Here is a 17,744-nt window from a genome sequence, read left to right on the forward strand (position 1 = left end):
ACTTACCGCACAATTCATATGAATTTACATACATTTATAGATATGTATATTCATATCACTTAACTTTTAAATTTCACGCCTTGTAATTATTTTTCGAAATAAATATTAATCTTTTGCATAAGAAGCAACCAAAATTTTAATATTTACATTTCTCAATCATAACTTCTATAATTACAAAAGTAACACTCATTATCATCCTTTAATAATCAAATACATTTATTCTGGCCTAGTTAAAATAATATGAATGAAAAAATGAAAGTTTAAGTATGAGATTGGAAAATTCATAAGAATTTTGTGCTATGTATCAAATTTTTTCATTTATTTTAATGCAAAAAATTTATGAATATTATATTATATATATTGTGTGTGTGAGAGAGATATGTGTTAAATTTTCTAATTTAGGGTACGATGTGATGTGTCTCACAATCCACAACCTTGTTTATGTTATATTGATGTTTATCCAATTGAAATAATAATAATAATAATAATAATAATAATAATAATAAGGGGCATTTACACCCAATTCTTGTGGATTTATTTATCTTATATCAAAACTTTCATATTTACAAGCATTATATGAAAAATAGCACTTATTATCATCTTTTAGTAGTCAAATCCATATTTTCGTCTATAGATAAAGTGTTATGATTGTAAAAATAAAAATTTAGCTGTGAGATATGTAAATCCATAAGATTTGTATATTGTAATTTTCTCTAATAATAATAATAACAAATATACTAATATAATTGCAGTGAATCAAACACACGTGATTAAAATTAATAATATTTAGCTCGTCTTATTTATTTATATATATAATATATGATGAGTACTAAAAGATTTATTGTGATAGAGTAATAAATTGTTGTCCTAGTATTGTACGAGAATTCAATACATACTCAGAATAAAACAAACAATCAATAGTGACACTATAAATTTTTATGTGGAAAAGCTCTAAAGAGAAAAAACCACGGGATCTTGCCCAATTAAAAAGATTAACTATAAACTGAAGATCACAAGTACAACCTCTTGTCCCTTTCATATTTACAAGCATCATATATAAAAAAGCACTCATTATCATCTTTTAATAGTTACATTCATCATTTCATATATAGATAAAGGGTTATGTGTGTAAAAATGAAAGCTTGTTGACCTCACTTTTGGTTGATGTTTAGTTTTTCCTCTTTAGTAGTCTAGGGTCTAGCCATAGGACTTACTGTTGACTGTTCCTAGATTTCTGTTGACTATTCCTAGAAAACTAGAAAAGGAACCCTCACTATTAGAAATTCCAAACTCCTCTTTGCTCAACTTGAAGTTCCACATATTGGTCATAACCTCTAACATTTAGTAGGTGGGGTCATTATGGGGGAGGCCAAGTTGATTTCCCATAGGACTACTGGACCTTAGGGTTAACCCTGGGTGTTTGTCTTACTCACTTACACTCACTCTCACCCACAATCACTTACAATCCTAAACCCAAAATTTCATGACTTTGATCCCTTGATCTTTTGAGAAACTTATGTAGATGGTCATCTAAACCTACTAGCCCTAGGCTAAGGTTTAGCTAAGACCAATACATAACCTTTAGCTAAGACCAATACATAGAGGACCCAAATGAGGATTCCATTGGTCCATGGCTCATATAGGGTGGTTGGTACCCCAATTCTACCAAATGTCCAACTTGACATTTTGCCCCCAAATCCATCAAAATTACTTAAATACCCTTGAAACCCTAAATTTGGTCAAATTCCTCAAATTCACCCAAAATATCCAAGTTGATTAAAAAAATCATTTCAAACCTTTTTAAAATACCCAAATTACCCAAAACCATTAAAAAATGCCAAATTTACCAAAATCCCCCCCCCCCCAAATTCCCAAAATTACAAAAATACCATTGGCACCCCAAATTTTTCCAAAACCTCCAAAAACACTCCAAATGTATCCAAAACCAATTTAGACCCTTCAATTGAACCCAATTTGGCCAATTTTACCATTTTGACCAAAACCCCCAAATTGCCTTTAAAGGCCCAACTTTCATAAATTCACCTCAAATGTCCATCAGTTTGACCCAAATTTCTCTCAATTTCAATCCTGAACTCAAATTAACCTTCCATATGACTAATCTAAACCAAACCCAAGATTAATTGGTCCATGCTTTAAACCCAATTTTGATCTAAGTCAAACTCCCAATTTTGGCCCTATGACTTAATCCCACCAAATTGACCTCATAACCTACTCAATTTGCCACAATTTATGTTGAAAACTCTTCATATCAATCCTAATCATCAAAATTGAGTTTCAATTAGCCTTGGTGAAGGTTCAATTTCATTCAATTTCAACCCAAGTCCAAAAATCCCCCAAATTTGCCCTAAATTAGCTATGTCCCCAAATTCCACCAAATTGATTGCCCTAATTCCACCAAATTGATTGCCCTCCAAATTGATTGCCCTCACCCCAAAATTGGCACCCAATTTGTGTTGAAAACTCTTCATGATGTTTCTATAAATCACTTTCAACAATCAATTTGGACTTAGTCCAACCTTAGCCCAACCTAGACCCAAGTCTACCCCAACATGCCCAAATTGACCAAAATCCCAAAACCTTCAAATTGAACCCCTAATTGAAGTCAAAATCATTTCAATACTTCACTAAAAATCTTCATAACAATTATCTACGCAATTTTGATAAATCAATTGGGTTCAAAGTCATGGGTAGCCTAACCCAAACCCAATTTTTAGCCATTTGGACCCAAAACAGAACTATTGTTATACTGTGCATAAGCCAAAATTGACCTAGACATGTCAAATTGATCAAAGCAAGACCTCTACAGCCAACTTTTGGATCCTAGTGACCAAGCTAGACTCAATTAACCCACCCTAGATGAGCCATGGCCAAAGATCCCCTAAATCAAGGGATTTGTTTCCTTAATTTCTTAAGCCAATGCCAAAACCCATCACCAGCCCAAATTAATTGTTGTGACAGATTCCTCTGAGGTTCCTGAGCCACTCAAGCACCTCCCATGCCATGGCCAACCACCATAGTCACTGGAGGAGCCAAAACCGAGAGCCCCAAGCCAAGTTTCAAACTCAATTTCACCCACCCAATGTGTCTAGGTCTGATTGGCTTTAGCACTTCAAACCCCCCCCCCACCTAAGCATCATTTTGCACCCCTGAATTGGCCAAGACAACCACCCTAAGTTGTTTTATTTAAACCTCACTCCCATGGCCAAAAAAGAGGGTGCTAAAATTTTCTCAAGAAAAGCTTGCCTAATTGCTCCCATAGCCTCTTTAGGACCTCCTCCGTGTAAACCAACCACTTCCTTGCCCTAATTCCTATTGTCGGAGCTCAATTTTGTAGTTCGATTCTGGCCAGAAACAGGACAAGTTTGGCCACACCTCCACATTGCACCAAATCTCAATTAAACTTGCCCACACCTTCACCACAATGAAAGAAGACAAAACCTCATCAAAACCCCCTCACAAAGAGCCTCTACCCTAGACTTTGATCAACACCCAAATTCGGTCTTGATTGATCGGTTCGGTCTTGATTGAATTTGGGTCTAGGCATTTCACCACAGCAAGAGGCTTCATCTCTAGCCTCCTTGGACCTCCACGAACGTGCCGAGCACCTCTGATTGAAGCTTCCTTTTTCAGAGCAAAGGTATAAACCTCCCCACTGTCCCGAGCTTATTTTCATTCTACACTTGCATTGATTCAATTTAATGGCATGTTTATCATATGAATTTGTTTGTCTCACTTAGACGAGTCTATAGGATAAAACCCGAACGAGTTTGGTTGAGAAATGAGTGAGATCTTAAGCTTTTAATGTTAATGGTCATGGGTTTTGGCTATCGGGGATGATGACGAGTAGTCATTCGATTGAGTGTATATCAAATGGACGGATGAGATCGAGCCGGACAGCGCCTTCATACATGAACCGCGGGCCGAGTCAGCACTAAGGTGGAAGGCAGCGCTGAACTAAAGGACGCCGCATGGAGCTTCGGAGCCGTCGTAGGTCGACGCGGCGTCGTATCACTTAAATAGAAAAATAGAGATTTTTCTCTTTATTTAAATGTCCATAACTTTGAAAAATCATTAACTTTGAAAAATCATATCATAACTTTGAAAAATCATATCTTTGTATAGAAAAATAAAAAAAATAAAATAAAAATATCATAGTGCTCAATGAACAGAGGAGAACAATATGAAAATGGTTTAGAGTTTATCTGATGTATATTTTTATTTTAATTAATTAAATATTGTTCTAAGTATTTTGATTCTCCATGCATTCAAGAATTTCACCATGACTTGATATTTTGGCATGTTGTTGTCTCTGTCATGGGGGATATTCCCTGATTTTTCCAAATTCCCCTAGACAAAGATCTATATTTTTCAAGTTTATGCATTTGATTTAGAAAATTTATTATAATAATTAGCATGTTGTTTCGAACAATCCAAGAAAATTTTGGTAGGTTCAGTGTGACCAGAGAACCCTAAGAAAATTTTGTCATGAGTCAAGTCATTAAGAACACACCTAATTTTCACAAAACCCTAAAACAAAAAAGAAATTATATTGGGAAAAATAAATATCTAAATGACTTGCTTTTAATTCTTCGCTATAATTTAAAGTTCAGAGGACTCCCCATAAAAATTTCAAAGTATTTGGAGTTCATTTGATAACATAATTTGATTTTCTAAGTTAAATGATATTTTCAACACTCAAAATAATCATAATAATTAAAATTCAACTCAAAAAATTTATGAAAATAGGTTTTCGGAGCTCTCTGTGATCAGAGGAATTTTTTAAAAATATAATTATAATTGAAGTAAAAATTTTATTTTTAAGCATATTTTAAATATTTAAATAATGAAAAATTAATAAAAGTCACAAAATTAATAAAATTTATGAAAATATTCTAAATTGTTTTTTAAGCCCTTAGGTGCAATTGGAACATTTTTCCTAATTTTATAAGTAAACATATTGAATTTTAAAGCTTAAAACAATGTTTAAAGGCTAAAAAAGGGTTTTTCTTAATTTCACACTAAAATAATTTTAATAATTCAAAGAAAAATCATAAAAATATGAAATTTGTTTCTCTGGGTTCTTTGACCGCAGAGAGATTTAATAAAAATAAAAATAATTAATTTTCCACATTAAAAGTATTTTAAAATTAATTAATACTCCAAAACTTAAAATAATTCCGATAATTCAAATAAAAATAAAAAAACAAATAAAAAAAAAAAAACCATGAAATTTGGTCCAAGTGGTTCTCTAGTATAAGTTTACTTCCAGTAAAAATTTTAAGTGATTAGGCTTTTCCTTGGTCAAGTTATTGAATTTTCTTTGAAGAATCCTATTTTTGCATGTAAATAATTATATAAATTAAATTAAATTTTGAAAAATCACATTTTCTCCTCTGATGTCTTAATTGACCCATGAGTGAGGTAGTATAAAAAATTTCAAAGCCATTTAAATTAAATTTGATGAATAATGAAGTGATAAAGCCTTAGGGGCAAAGGTATAATTTTGGGAATTTGGTCTTAATTAACATTTTGGTTTAATTCAAGAAAGGAAAATGGGCAATCTTTAATCTTAATTAACATGTTCAGATGATTGAAACACAAGGAATTAATTGGTAGAAATTAATCTCACTTTTCTTAATTAAAAGATAAATTTGCAATTTCCTAAATCATTAAAATTTGGAGGTCTATTAAATTAAATGATCTTAGACTTAGGGGTATGATTTTGGATGTTAATAAATCACTAATTTAATACCCCTATTTGGTGTTCAAATGATTTTGATGATGAATTACTATCACTTAAAATTCAATTTTCTTAAAAAATTACTAATGTGTCCACCAAGGTCTTAAGGGTTTAGTAGTAACCTAGGCTAAATCAAATTTGGGTAAATGAGGATTAGAAAAGTGAATGTAACTAGAAATTGAACACCTTTAAAAAAACACTATATGTCCAAGTTAGAGCTAAAGTTGGCGAAGTGTCTTAATAGCATTATCTTGCCCCTTTTAAGGGGTTTCACCCACATAATTTTCAGATTAAATGACAAATGATAATCACCATACTCTTAGGGATAATTGAAACATTGATGTTCACTGAACACTAGAGGTATTTACAGTATGAACTATTAAGCAACATAATAAGTTTAAATGAGCTCGAGACCTTTCGTAAGGCAGTAAGAGGGAAGCATGAACCTGCTTCTTCCTCCCAACCTTCTGGATACCTCAGAGGTCAGAGGTCTACTAAACTTAATACTAAACTTAATATGTTTTACTTAATGAAATCATCCTCAAATGAATTAATAAGGGCTCACCGAGATATGATTTAGGATTTGGTAGATCTTCGGAACCTTATTTCCCCGCTTTACATAAAAAAATGCTTTTAATATATAAATGCTCTCACATGCATTTTGAGTTTCAATTTGAGATGACGGGAAGACCATCCATGTACGCTTTTATTGTAATTTATTTTACCAGCATTTCTAGTTTCCCATACTTTACTTTTTGAGTATGTTACTGTACTTACTAACTTGCATGTTAAACAACGATGTCATCCTGCATGAAAACCAAAACTGTTAGGATAGTCGTCAATCAAAACTAAAATCAACTAAGATAAATTTCACCGTCACAACATTCAAAATATAAAGCAACCCAAAATTTAATCACAAACATCACACAAAATCATAATTGCAACTAAATTAAGACGTCTCTATCAGATGATTGGGAATCCCTCGGAGGAGGTAACTTACGGCTGTTAACGAGGCTTCCTACGGTCTAAATGAAAGTCTGAAACTCATTAAGTTGAGTTTAGTAAATTTATTTGGACTAAGTGAATCCAAAAGAAAATAGTGGTGTCAAAACGAGGGAACCGTAAGATCCTAACCGGTGTCGCTCTGATCAACTTTAATGTGCCCTATAACATTTAAAGAACCATAACCATAGAAACATCTGATTTGACTTAATAACGTGACACATTGGAAAACTTAAACTCGTCACGATGAGGAGCTTGGAGCTAGAATTGTGGGCAACACGACCATCTTCAACAGCAAGAGGAACTACAACATCATATACTTCCTTAGAATTAAACAACAAAGTCATAGAACTTCGAGGTAGTTTGCTTATGTAACGTAAATTCTCACTTTATCTTTAGGCCTTTGTATAGCTCTGCTGTATAATATAAGCCCTAACTCGTCTTAGGATTTCCAGGTTGTCGTTCGTCACGACATAAATCCTCACATCTTCCAGGTTATTTGTGTGATCGTTTTACACAAATATAAGCCCTAAATAAATAAAATTGACAGGATGAAACATTTAAATAATTTCTCCTCAAAACTGAAGCCAAACAATATGATAGACTGAGATGTCACTGAGGTTCTCCTCTGGATCTATGGCATCCCCTAATTCTTCCTCCTTTGGATTCCATAATAAAATATTCTAAATTTGAGTCATTCCCATTTCACACATTTTTGTCCGTTTTTGTTGAAAATTCCTATTCTTTTGAACTTCTTGAAGATAATATTCCTTGATTTTTAACGAGAGTTTTCTTAAGTGACTTCGGTCATTTAAGATGTAAGTAACTGTAGGGTTTTGCCCTTATAAAAAATATTTCCGAACCCAGCTTAAAACCTAGCTTAATATAAATCTTATTTAATTCTTCATATTAAACAGGGGAAATTATCGACAAATAAAATGGTTTCGCAAACCAAATGAATGTCATATATTTCTTAGTTTATTTGATCGAGTCACATCCTCAAGTCTTGTGTTTATCCTTTAGGATATATTCATGGGTTGAGATATAGTGCTTTTTCATTTAAACTGTGAAAAATATGAGGTCACTTTGATATTATATTTTTCTAAAACTTATATATATATATATATTATATATGTAAATTAAAATGTCCCTCCGAAGCGGGCGACGAGATTTCAATTCCGGTGACCGACAACTTCCAACGGGCAACTCCTTCAACCAAAAATAGTGTCGATAAAGCTTTGTTGTACAATACGTAAATCCATATGATTTATATGTTGTGTATGTAATTTTCCCTAATAACAATAATAAATATACAAATATAATTGTACATGATTAAAAATCATAATATTTAGTTAAATATGTATAAATTCATAATTATTTTGCTCGTCTGAGTATCCTACATTTGAGAGGACTCTAATAAATATTGCAATTGACACACGTTATATTTCATTTTTTAAGTTAAACTGTTTTGACTCATTGTATTAAAAAGTCAAATGAGTTGTGTAATTCACACAATATTCTTAAATTTATCAAAATTGTATTAAAGCGATCGACGGAACACACGTGAATGCACGTGTATCCAATAATGAAATGGTCATATTTATTGGGTGGTGTGAATCACCAACACAAAATATGATGATTGTATGTGATTTAAACATGTGCATTATTTTTGTTATGTCTGATTGAGAAAACAATACACATGACAATTGTATATTAGCTTTTGCCCCAAGAAATCGAATGTACAAATTTGTATTAAAGCGATCGACAGAACGCACGTGGATGCACATGTATCTAATAATGAAATGCTCGTATTCATTGGGCGGTGTGAATCACCAACACAAAAAGTGATGTTCGTATGTGATTTCAACATGTGCATTACTTTTGTTATGACTGATTGGGAATACATTGCACAAAACAACCATATATTCGCTTTTGCCCCAAGAAATTGAATGTACAAGTTCCCTCACCGAGCTCCAGATTTTTCAACTATTAATCATATTATTAGATATTTTAAGTTTATTACTAGTTATTGTAATTGCGACAAACAAATATTACTTGGTTACGTTGGATATTCTTTGCAAATGGGTATCTGAAACCATTTCTGGATACAAAATATCAGATTCCCGACTTTAAAAGATTCATCAACATTGCTCAGAGTAGGAAAGAAATATTTGACAAGAGAAACTCGTCCTTACGCGATGTAATAGAAAGAAAAATTGATCATACTGCGTGATATGTTGACATATCCACTTTTGAAGGAGGTGCAGATTGTAGTGGCCACATTGGCTCTCCACAACTATATTTGACAGCATCATTCAAAAATTGACGTAGAATTCAACATGATTGACGATGATCATTTAAACTTCTCGTCTCGAGCATTTGAATATCAGATAGGACAATCTATACCACAAACATAAAAAGAATCACAAGAAGGTTGCACCCAGGATGGTGAAGGTGCTGGGGAAATAATTGAATTGAGAGAGTGGATTATAAACACCATTGTTGAATGCTGAATGAACTGATTCTTGTTTATTTTATATAGTTCATGATACTTTTTATTCTTTATATATTTGATTATGATTGTTTGATTTTTTACGATGTTTGTAAATGTTTTTTTTTCTTTTAGTAGGTTTGAGAGGTCCATGATGAGAGATTATGTCTTATGGGTTCTTCTGAATTGCTTGATTGTCAGTATTGGCCCACGTCATATGTGAAATCCTATTTAAGACAACCAAATTCTTATCTTTTTTTTTCAGTAATACAGTTTATGAGGTTTTTCTGGATGTCTTTTTTTTGTTATATATATATCTCTGTGTGTGTGTGTGTGTGTGTGTGACATATACGAACTTTGTATTATGTGGGTTAAATGCAACCAAGAACCTTTTTTTGAAAAGGTATGTTGTTTTCTTGTTGTGACAGATTCATTAGCTGATATATTGAGTTCTTTGAGACCTCACGTCTAATTAATTAATTATTTTTGAAGAAAATTTTTACTTATGTTATGACTAATCAATTTTCTTTTAAAGCATTCAGGAAATATACGCTCGAGGATTTCTGGTACCTACAGAGGATTATTGTGCCACCATGAACTTCAGAGTTCCCTGCTGACGTCATGTTAGCCACACAGCTACGAGAGACAGCTCTACATGTGCCTGTGTAGTATCACGGAGTTTTGTGACTTATTCCGGTGGATAGGCAGGCTGACTGATTCTGATTCTACTGCCAAAAGTGATCGGAAATGAATAGTACACCTGGAGGACGGTATGACTCGTGACACACGTCGTCTCCATTTTAAAAATAATGTTACCATATTATTAAATATTATTTTAATATTTTTAAAAATTATTTTAGTAATGATCATACTCACTATTAAATGATGTGTATATCTTATTTTTTGCACTTGTATGAAAGTAAATTTTTGCTTCTAAAGTATAAAAAATATTGTTATGACAATTATGTTGCAAACAAAACATTATTACACACGGGACATAATGATCAGTCCATAAACAACTGTGTTGTAGATGTTTTCAACTAGCAATAAACAAATAACTATTCAGCATATCCGTAACAGCTTCTGCATAACAGCTTACTAATAAGCTACAGCTACCCCCAAAGAGCCTTATATCAAGCCATTTCATTATTCTAAGTCAAAATTGGCATTTGGAAATAATTCCCAATGCAAGGCAAAGATTAAAACTATCTAAAATAAAAATTTATTGTTATTTATTTTATAAATGATATGAGCAAATAATAAAAATTAAACATTTAAATAATTATAATTAAGAATAAAGTTAAGAATCTTAATATAAAATTAAATATATAATTTAATTAAAACTAGAAATAATGATAACACGTGCCAAAACAAACTTATAATTTTTAAATTAAGGTCGTTCAATGGCTTGGATTCACGTGAGGCCAATGTTAAGCATAATAGATTTCCGATCTGAATGAGTGTGGGCTGTGCTGTATTTTCTTAATACAGAAAATATATATTTTTATGGGGTAAACTTATAACGGGCAGCTTAGAAAGAAAGCATTATTAGAAATTGCGGTAGCTATTATAATTTTTTTCTTTAAAAAAAAGTTGGATCGTATATTTCTAGCAGTCACCGTAGGTAGCCAAGTCCGATAAGAAAATACATCATTTTAGCTGCAGTTTTTTGAAAAACAAACATAACACAAAAAAAATCGTGGTGCGACACCACACCACCACCCCAAACGCATTATAAGATTGTGAATTTAGCTCAAGATCATTAATTACTTCCATATTTATTTGAATTTTAGCTCAGATTGAGATCAGATCGAAATAAACGAGTATAGTTATAAGCCAAAACTTTGCATCGATTTTTTTTCGAGGCGTACAAGGATCGACTAGAATTGGCTCGAGATCAGCTCGAAGTATTTTTTTTTTATTTATAAAAAAATATATAATACTAAATAAAATTGAATATAACGAGTTACAAGGCAATTTCGAGCTGAAACTATTCAAAATAACTCAATTTGAGTCATCATGTTTCAATTTCGAGTCAGATTGACCCGATTTCCAGATGTAACGAATCCAAATAACTCAAATTTGAGTCAGTTCATTTTGATTTCGAGCCAGATCAAACAATATTCAATTTCGAACCTAACTAGCTTGAAATCGAACATAACAAATCACGAACCAATTTCGATTCAAACTCAATATATTCTAGCCAAATTATACTTAAACCCAACTCGCTGAAAATGGGCTAGTTAAACCGAACACATTTGAACTTTTGTACCCACTGAATTCATTTATTTTGCTTATTTGATAAACCAAATTAGTGGGATGCCTTTATTACATAGAGAACCTAGACACTGACTCAACTTTATTACATGGCACGAGCAGCATTATTACATAGATTGTAGTCATTTGTTGAACAACAAATATATGCATGTTTAACATATAAATGTAAATGTGGAAGTTAATAGCACTGCAGACTTTTTGTTGTAGTGTTTGACAGGACAATAAAGTTCATAAATATTTATATTTATAAACACAACATTTTAATTTTTAATATCACATAAAAGATGATATTATTATTAATTTTTAACAGTAAAGCTATTTATTCATGTATAGGTTTAAAGGACCAAAATGCTATATGTGCAGATATGTGTATACACTAAAAATGCCAACGCGAATCTTCGAAGGGATTGAATGGCTAGGAATGGAGACCAAGGCGATCGAAGTTCCAAGTGCGGATGTCGACAGTCATACAATCGACTCACTACTACAGACAGTAGACCGGCCATTACAAACAGTCGACCGACCACTACAAACATATCGGCCGACAGAACACGCGACCGAGAGAGCGTGATTGAACGATTAAAAGACTTGGATCGCTCGACTGTATCCTTCTATGGAAGCAATCTGATGTACATGATCGATTGACTTTTTCGGTCAAACCCGGAATGTCGGGTGATCGAGAGACATTATATTTTTTTGTACTCTAATGTAATTGTCATTCGATAAGATTTAGTTATTTGGGCAATTATTATAATTGTTTCCTCCTTTATGTAACTAAATTTTCAGGCCCCTATAAGTAGAATGTGGTGAGCGTGAACATGCCACAAACGAGAAACGAAGAACAATACAAAGAAGAATTTCAACAAAGAGTCACAATTTTGATGGAGTTCACGAAGGAGTCGGTGAATCAAAAGATTCAACATCAAGTTCAGAAGTTGTGGGAACAAAGATGGGAAAGTTTGAGGACCTTTGAGAAGCGCTCTTTCGAAGGAATGATCAACCACCATCTATGGAGGTGGGATCTCAGGGAATTCGCCCCCAGGGGGTTCCCCTGGAGCATCCGTCAACGCCAAACAGACGTGTGAGCAATTAGTGATCGATGGGCAAGGAAATTCTTAGCAAGTGGCAAGCATTAGATCTACGTTGATGATTAAAAATCAGGTAAAGTGTATCCAAGCACTCGTTCAACCACCCATAGAAAACACTTTCACTCGATGGATCATGGAGGTGGTACCACCAATGACATTAAGGATTCCTCATTTGGATCCTTACAAGGGGAAGAGTGATCGGATTGATCACTTAGTTTATTTCGAGTCATCAGTCGGAGTATTGCAAATCAACGATGCGATGAAGTGTCAGATTTTATTGACGTGTCGAAGGAGTTAGCCCTTTGCTAGTTCCTAAATCTACCAGTTAGAATCATTCCAACCTTTGTTGAGTTCAAGAAAATTTTTGTGGCTCACTTCACTAATATGTAGAAGGCAAGGAAGAAGTCTCAAGCTATGCTTCAGATAAAAGCAAGGAGAGAACGAAATTCTGCAGGCTTACATCATTCGATTACAGAAGTAGATGCTGGAAATAAGGTCTTGCAGTCACTAATTTCCTTAACTGCTCTGACGCAAGGGGTTAGAGATGAGTGATTCTAAGTGTTTCCTTAAACTGTTGGAGATGAAAAACAATCACATTTGTGCAGAGGAGGAGGCTGGCCACTCTAGTGTCAAACCTAAATCATCTAACCATCAATCGAAGAAAAGGAAGGCACAAGATGAAGGATAAAAACTGAGGGATAACCAGAGGGAGGTTGTCCGTGCCATAAAAATAACCAGCGGTCTCGGGATAATTGAGACAACATTAAGAACAATTGTCATCATAATCAATATTCTAACTGACGACCATCTCAGCATTACGAGCAATCACACGTGTATCGATAGATTCAAGGCTTCACTCTGCTGAATGTGTTGATGGCAAAGTTGGTCAAGGCCATTCTAAACAAGGAGTATTTTAGGAAAGCTTCTCTGATGAAAGCTAGCCATGTGAAATCCAACCAAATACTACGATTATAACCGTGATCACAACCATGACATAGAGGAGTGTCTCCATCTTTAAAACTTGGTGGATGAATTGATCAAGGTCGGGAAGCTCAAGGAGTGTCACTGTCAGGGGACAAAAGGGAAAGACCATCAACTGAGGAACCAAAGATAGACCAATAAAAGTGAATGGAATTTGCATAGATGGAATCATTTTGGCTATCTTCAGGGGAGGTGGAGAGTAATCCTGTTGATCCAATTAGAAAAGGCTTCAATCTGGAGAGGTATTTTCAGCTGCTTCTTACAAGCGTAAACAACCTCCGATTATTTTTACTGATGAAGATCTTTCACTTAAGTGGATGTTTTTGGTTCTTCTTGGAGTCACTAGCCCGCTTAATTATTGTTTTAAAATTCCCTTTTCCAAAGCCCTCTTACTTGAACCATTAGAACGATTCAGGGAAGAGGATGGATCGGAAAAGTGGGAAAATAAAATAAAAACTAGGTAGAGAAATTAAAAAGAATCATGGAGAGCTTATGTGAGGTCAACCTCGTGCGATATGTCAAGAGTGTACATCTAAACGAGATCAGATTGATACATTTTAAACAAAATATCCACAGAAGAATACCTACATAATTTGCCCATAACCAGAGAGCCAAATTTATGTGTTTGCCTTGAGCTTAAGAGCACTCCCAAATGAATATATCTCATTTGGTTAATTACAAATAGGGAGATGCCCAAGAATACTCTTGATTAAATAAATACTACTTACATTCAACTGATAACTAATAAATGGGTGTCACAAACGATGGTTATCCCCCATAAGCATCCCGACACTTTCAAACCTCATTTTGAGTCATACGGGAAGAGACTGAGTCTCTTACTATCCCATATGGATGGTACCCATATGCAATCAAAGCTTGTGAAATAACAAGGTCACCTCATAGGTTCCGCAAGTTGACCTCAATTTTGGCGAGGTTTAAATTCTTGCTCTTAGGACTTAGGATCTAGCCATAAGACTTTCTAATTAACTATCATAGAGAACTAGTGAAGGAACCCACCCAACTTAGAAGTTCAAACCACTTTATGGATCTTTTGGAGTTTCACTTCGGTGGTCATAAACCTCTAATACTTGGGTGGTTGAAACCAACATTTGAAGACTAAAAAATGAGTTCCCATAGGACTTTAAAGCCTGAGGAATACCCTTTATGACCTTGAGTGGCTTGGGAACCTCACACTCACGCCACTTCACTTATACTTCACGCCCCCTCACAAAATTCACTCCAAGATCACCCTAAAATTTTAAATACACCTCAAACTCACCAAGATTCCAAACGTTAAATCCAAATTTTGAATACAATTCCCATGGACACCAAATTGACAAAGCCATACTAATTTGGATTAAATCTCACACAACATTCAAAATCAAATCCATTTTATATCAAATTTCACCTCAGATCCAAAATTAAATTTGATTCACATCAAATTTCACACAAATCCAAAATTTCACCTCAAATCCAAAATCAAATTTGATTCGAATCAAATTTCACACAAATCCAAATAGTCAAATTCCTACTCTAGTTTCCCATTATGACAATCACTAAAATTCACCAATTGTCATGTGTCTTGTGTCTACAAGTTGAATTGAAGTGGGAAAGGGGTTTATGTTAGTTTGGGCTTGATTTTGGCTAAACTCAAGCCAAGAACCCCTAATAAGACCAACCTAATGTCGTGATCAACCCCAATAACACCAACCTAATGCCATGGCAAGCCCTCAATAACACTACACACTGAACCGTGGTAAAACTCCCCAAGCACACCTCCGTAAACCCTGTAATAACACTAAAATACAATAGCATAAACACTATTATACTATCACACTGCATAACCCCATAATCCACTGCGATACTGAGTTAATAACACCGTGATACAGTCCTAATAACACCACAATACTATCACCGCCGCTTAACCCCACGATATCACGCCACAATCCCACAAAAAAACCACAATACAATCAAAACAATACCACCAATGCCACCACCCCCGCGGTATCATGCAACTCTCTGAGATAACACCCCCTCACCATGCAATATGCCCGTAGTAACACCCAAATTTTTAATTCCTTACCAATAACACCTCCAAATTATGGCGATTCCTAAGCCAATAACCCCAACCCGCAGTTTCTTGCCAATAATACCCCAATAATACGCCGAATAACACCACCAATAACACCACTGTCACGGTTCAACTCCAACACTACCTCAATACAACCACAATAACACTGCCAAAAATACCTCTCGAATTACATAAAATCTTGATTTTCTCCATATGAATCCAACCGAACTCTCTGGACACCCTTGTAAGATTTTGAATATTTTATAGTTCATTTGAAATTACTTTAATGTGTTGAAGAAAATCATCCTCAAACAAATGGAAACACCAACATATGATTCAAGACTCTCTTAATTAAATCACACAAATGAAAACACCAAAATATGATTCAAGAATCTCTTAATTAAAACCCAATGCTCAAGGGTATGAGCCTTGGATAAAGTAACTAAACCCTTGTGGGCAACTAGGGATATTTAAAATGCCACATATGGATCATTGAGCTGGTGTAAGTTTGAAGGTTCTGATGATAAGAGTGATGATGGGAACAACATTTAGGTATGCGAGGAGCACCACATATCTTGAACCTATGAAAGGGCTAATGATTGACATTATTATTCCCTAACATTTAGTAAAAAGTTGCATTTTGCTCTATTGGTAGCTGACACTCTTAGCCCTTTGGTGTGACTGACTCATGAAGAGTTCAATTTCAAAATACACACACATAATATTAAAATGTACTATTTGAATCAAACGTATATTTTGTTTGCTAAAAATGTTTACAAACTCAAACTATTTTTGCACGACAAATTAAAATTCAACTTTTAAAATATTGCTTGGAACAAGTTCATGTGTCAGTTACACAAACTAAGTTAGGGATTACCCTTTTTGTGATGGCATGGCTGGTAGCCTTTTATCTTATGTTGGGTCTCACATACATGATGATTATGATTGGCTATGGAGTCCATCGGAAAAAATTGTGAGGGCCACATGTCCTGATTCCGAGCTCTCCCGTAAATTAAATTCTTACATCAAGCATGGTCTTTTATATGTGTCATCATGTTTTGTTTTACTCGCTCACGTTTTCCTCAGGTTCTCTTTAATTCCATGCACATTACTATGCCATGTTTAGTGTACTAACCTTGCAGTAGTGACAAAAATCTCAGGTACACTTGTTTACTTTACTTTTTACTGCACTTCTACAACATGTTTAATTTAATGAAATTGCAAAGGCCCTTAGGGTAGATAACAATTGAAGATATGCTAGGTGGAACCCTACGACAAACTATGACACAATAATTGCATGTTCACATTCAAACCCTAAACCTGCAATCATTACGACAAGAAGCTCGGAACAAGCTACAAGCAGAAGGAGTACAACTTCAGAGGATGACCGAGGATAAAAAATGAAACAGATCTACTTCAGCAAAACATTCCTTAATCAAAAATAACAAAAACACCTAGAACTTTGAGGTTGTTCTTCTAATGCAACATAAATCTTCACTCCCTCTTAGGCTTTTGCACAATTATGTTGTGTAGTATAAGTCATAACTTTTTTTAGGATTCGAAGATCGTCATTCGGTATAACATAAATTCTTCTATCTTCCTAGGTTATTTGCACGATCAGACATTGTGCAAATGTAAGCCTTATACTCCAAGTAAATTGTAGGATTAAAACATTTAAAATAACTTCACTCTCTAAATGTAAAGCCAAACAATATAATAGTTTGAGAGGTTATTAAGCTTTGACTCAAGATCTATGATATCCCATACTTTTCACTGCTTTGACTCCAAAATAAATGTTCCTATTTTGAGTCACTTCTACTTCGCTCTTCCATGTCCAACCATGAAAACTCAATTTTTAATTCTTGAAGACGAAACCCCTGATCATTATCGAGAGTTTTCTTAAATGACTTCGGTCATTTAAGATGTAATTAACTACAGAGGCATACTCTTATAGAGAATTAATGAACCCAAGTAATATAAACCATATCTAATCATTAATATTAGATATAAAAAACTGTTAGTCATATAAAAAGTTCACAGACCAAATGAATGTCATAAATTTCTTAGTTTAAG

This window comes from Phalaenopsis equestris, unplaced genomic scaffold, assembly GCF_001263595.1.
Source record: "Phalaenopsis equestris unplaced genomic scaffold, ASM126359v1 Scaffold000938, whole genome shotgun sequence".
Taxonomy (NCBI): domain Eukaryota; kingdom Viridiplantae; phylum Streptophyta; class Magnoliopsida; order Asparagales; family Orchidaceae; genus Phalaenopsis; species Phalaenopsis equestris.